We start from the raw sequence: 5076 nt of genomic DNA, 5'->3' as shown, positions 1-5076 counted from the left end.
CTCTGTGGCACGACTCTGCTTGCTGCAGGGATTGTATGGGGCCACCCAGGTGGTTTTCCAGGGCCACAATGGAGCTTTTGGTGGCTCAGCAAATGCAGAGCTGCTTCTGCTAAATAAGTTAGTTCTCAATTTGTGGCTGGAATTAGTTATATGTTGTGCTCCTTAAGCAGGTCACCACATGACTGCCCAGTTTTATTACTGTATTTATTTATTTTATTTATTTATTAATGGGATTTATATCCCGCCCTATCTCCCGAAGGACTGAGGGAGGCTAACAACAAAACATAATAAGTACAGAGATTAAGATAAAAATAAAATTAAAATCATCTGTGCAATAAATTAAAATTAAAAATTTAAAATAAATTAAAAATTGAAAATATAATTAAAATGCCTGTCAGTCCAGGTCAGCCAGGTGGAAAAGGAGTGTTTTGAGGCCGCGGCGAAAGGACCGGAGGTCCGGGGCCATCCGAAGCTCAGGGGGGAGCTGGTTCCATAGGACTGGCGCTCCCACAGAGAAGGCCCTCCCCCTGGGGGTCGCCAGCCGACATTGTCTAGCCGACGGTACCCTGAGGAGGCCTTCTCTGTGTGAGCGTACTGGGTGATTGGAATTCGTTCCCGGCAGCAGATAGTCCTGCAAGTATCCCGGGCCTAAGCCATGTAGGGCTTTGAAGGTAAGTACCAGCACCTTAAATCTCACCCGGAGGGCAACCGGTAGCCAATGCAGCTCATGGAGCAGAGGTGTTATATGGGAATATCGGGGAGCTCCCATCACTACCCGTGCAGCCGCATTCCGCACCAGCTGAAGCCTCCGGGTGGTTTTCAAGGGCAGCCCCATGTAGAGAGCATTGCAGTAGTCTATACGGGAGGTAACGAGTGCGTGGGTGACTGTACGTAGGGCATCTCGGTCCAGAAAGGGGCACAATTGGTATATTAGGCGAATCTGGGCAAATGCCCCCCTAGCCACGACTCCAATATGATCTTCAAAACTGAGTCGTGAATCTAGGAGGACGCCCAGATTGCGTGCTCTATCAATGGGAGGTAACATCTCTCCTCCTATAGTCAAAGATGGAACCGCTTGGACTAAACGAGATGACGGTATGTAGAGCCATTCAGTCTTGGCCGGGTTGAGTCGAAGCCTGTTCTTTCCCATCCAAATCTGTACCGCTTCCAGGCAACGGGACATCACATCGAGGGCATCACTGGGTTGGTTTGGGGTGGAAATGAATAGTTGGGTATCATCAGCATATTGATGATATTTCACCCCGAAGCCACGGATGATCTCTCCCAGCGGCTTCATATAGATGTTGAACAGGAGGGGTGAGAGCACCGATCACTGAGGCACTCCACAACTAAGAGGCCTAGGGCTTGACCTCTGCCCCCCTGCTAACACCGTCTGCGAACGGTCCGAGAGGTAGGAGGAGAACCACCGCAGAACGGTGCCTCCCACTCCCAACCCCTCAAGACGACGCAGTAAGATACCGTGGTCGATGGTATCAAAAGCCACTGAGAGATCTAATAGGACCAGGACAGAGGAATAACCTCTATCTCGGGCCCGCCAGAGATCATTCACCAGTGCGACCAATGCCGTCTCCGTGCTATACCCGGGTCTGAAACCCGATTGGTATGGATCCAGATACTCAGCTTCCTCCAGGATCAAAGGGAGCTGTCGTGCCACCACGCTCTCAACGACCTTCGCAAGAAAGCGAAGGTTGGAGACAGGACGGAAGTTGTTTAAAATAGCTGGATCCAATGCAGGTTTCTTAAGGAGGGGCCTTACCACCGCCTCTTTCAAGGCGGCAGGGAAGTACCCTTCACTCAGTGAGGCATTGATAACTGCTAGGAGCCAGCCTCGTGTAATCTCCCGAGATGCATAGACTAGTCAGGAGGGACACGGGTCCAACAAACATGTGGCGGCACTTAGTTTCCCCATGATCTTGTCCACTTCATCCGGAGTCACAGGATCAAACTCTTCCCAAATGTTCTCGGCCAAATTCATCGTTTTCTTCTCGTCAGATACTGCCCAGAGTCCAGACCAGCCCGAATCTGAGCAATTTTGTCCACCAGATATTTACTAAATTCCTCAGCCCGTCCTTGTAGGGGGTCCTCTCCCGTCCCTTGATTTAAAAGGGAGCGGACCACTCTAAATAGGGCGGCCGGGCGGTTATCTGCGGACGCAATGAGGGTGGTGAAGTAAGCGCGCTTTGCCACCCTCATTGCCACAAGATAAGATCTAGAAAAGGATCTTAACTGTGTTCGGTCAGACTCGGACCGACTGGTTCTCCAAATGCTCTCTAGGCCCCTTCTCTGGCGTTTCATCTCCCGCAGGTCCTTGGAGAACCAAGGAGCGAGTTGGGACTTGCGCCGGGTCAGAGGCCGCAAAGGGACAACGTGGTCGAGAGCCTTCGAAGCAGCCTGTTGCCAGGCATTAACTAAGGACTTGACCGGGCTGTGGGAGAGGGAGGTGGGAATCAGTCCAAGCGCCATCTGGAATTTATCTGGGTCCATCAGGCGCCTGGGGCGGAACCATCTGGTCGGTTCCGCCTCCTGACATCGGGGGGTGACGTGACGGAGGCCCAACCACAGGAGATAATGGTCTGTCCATGAAAGGGGTTGCGATGTTGGAGTAACCCCACCCAGTCCATTAAGCCATTGCCCAGAGATAAAAATAAGATCAGGCATGTTTCCTCCCTCGTGAGTTGGGTCCTGGGTAATTTGGGTCAGGTCCATGGCCGTCATGGAAGCCATGAACTCTCGGGCCACCTCCGATGCACTGCCCAGGGAAGGTAGATTAAAGTCTCCCAGAACCATAAGTCTTGGAAATTCAACCGCCAATCCTGAGATGGCATCAAGTAGCCTGGGTAGAACCGTTGCTGTGCAGCTTGGAGAGAGGTATACCAGAAGTAGGCCCAACTGACCACCAGGACCCCATCTTAAGAGGAGGGATTCACATCCGTCTATCTGAGGGGCAGTGGTCTCCCGCGGATGGAGGGTTTCTCTGATAACGACCACCACACCACCTCCCCTACCTTGAGCTCGAGGTTGATGCAACACACGGAAACCTGGAGGGGGTAGATCAGTCAGAGGGACCCCTCCCTCCAGGCTAACCAGGTTTCCGTGATGCACGCCAGGTCTGCGTCTTCCTCCTCAATCAAGTCATGGATGAGGGGAGCTTTATTCACAACAGACCTGGCATTAAAATAGATCAGCCTGAGCTCAGGAGTCAGTCCTCCCTCTTCCCCAGGGCAGCAGGTGAGAGCCAGAGGGTCGGAGCGCGCCACAGCTTGAAGATAGCGAGGGCGTGATCTCAGATTACGGTATGGCCCTCTGCTCATCCATCTGCTGCCATTCCCAATTACCGTGGGGATCGGTATCCCTATCCCATCCCCCTGGGTCCCAAGATTCTCCCTGGCCCTCATATTGCCGCGGCCGTTGGCCAACCTAGACTGAGACAGGTCCGGTAGGATCTTCCTCTCATTCTGCCGGGCCTGACCCTGCCCCCTCCCTAACGCTTCAAAATTTTTTAAAAGAAAACCCAAAAGCCTCTTTTTGGCGCCATGCCACCTCTCGGGGTCCCAGGACCCGTCATTAAGGAAACGGCGGCGCAGGTTTGGCCATATCTGAGAAAGGGGGGAAGCTCTCAGGGTAAGTAGCTCGTTTCTGGTGTAAGTCATTAGAAGATGGAAATAGGAGCAAAGGACGAGTTGGCTGGGACAAACTGCATATTAAATCCACAGAGCTGAAATAGTGGCTCTTGAAAACATGGTCACCCTCTTACAGTGACCAGGATCTTAGGGAACCACTATCCAGCCCTGGGTAGGTCGCAGGAGGAGAGAAAGTCTGGTGGTTGCTAGAATAGTCTGTTGGTGGTGAACTTCGCAGCTCCGGTGATGAATGGTGGTAGTTCATCTATCTCCATGTCCTAGATATCATCGCGACCCAGGGGCTGTAATAAGTCTCCATTTTTAGCTTCAAGTGGACCCTGGTGATGTTTTTGCAACATTAAGCAGATGCATTGGACAAGTGAATCCATTATACCCGATTGCTATTTGCCAGAAACCAGAAGTAAACTGGTATACATTGGAAACTGCAGTTGTGATACTGCAAACAGCTATAAATGTGAGCCAGTTGCCAAGCACCCAAAATGCGATTGTATGACTGGGGCATTGCAGCCACTGCAACTTAGAAATGGGTCATAAGTATATCTGGGGAGTTCTGTCATAACTTTGGTCACTAAGCAAGGACTATGTCTTCCGTTAATAATAATAAAAAAGTAGAAGCTGCTTGAATACTCAGGCTAAAATCTGTCCTTGAGGTAGCCACCGGTTTGGAAGCTTCTTGGAAGCAGGCAGGGCCATTTAAAGATCCAACCCGTCCCAGACACTCCTGGATCTGAAGAGACTGGTTCACACAACATTTGCAAACGTAAGCTACGGTGAACAAGTGAAAGGCAAATGGTGCAGGCAAGGGGTGCATTTCTGGCAGGTGCCCCGAGTGCGTTCAGACAAACCTCGGGGCTGGCCGGTCTTTGTTCTGCCTGGATCTTTTCCTGGAGTAAGTAAAAGGATCCAGAGACATAAGTGGCCTCCCTAGCCCTGGATTTGACTGGGCAGCATCCCGCCCCTTCCTGGCGACGTGGGCTGGGCGCTGCTGGAGCCTCTGCCCCCAAAAGGGACCCAGGCAGCATTCCCGGATAGCGTCGGTCTCAGCCCGGTTACTCTTGTTGCGTGGCCAGGTCTCCCTGCCCTCGGAGAGCAGGGAATGCTCGATTCGCGGTGCGGTTCGCGGCGCTGCAGCGGCCCCAGAGCCAGTGGGAGTGGTCGGGCGGAGGGGAAGCCCAAGCGGGCGGCTGCCTGGAGGGACTCGGCTGGGCCTGCGGGCCTCCCGCACTGGGAGGGCGAAGCGCTGCTGCTGCTGCAGGGCCGCAGCGCGAGAAGAAGCTGCCCCGGTTGGATGGGCGCCTGCCTGCCTGCCGCGCGTTCTGCAAGGCAAGCGGGAGCTGCCCGGGGGCGCTGAGTGGGCGGAGGGTCTGCCCAATCCGGGGGCGCGAGTGTCGGCCGCCAGCCAATCAGCGAAGGG

The sequence above is a fragment of the Vipera ursinii genome, assembly GCF_947247035.1.
Source record: "Vipera ursinii genome assembly, chromosome: 13".
NCBI classification, from domain to species: domain Eukaryota; kingdom Metazoa; phylum Chordata; class Lepidosauria; order Squamata; family Viperidae; genus Vipera; species Vipera ursinii.
This window is presented reverse-complemented; position numbering follows the sequence as displayed.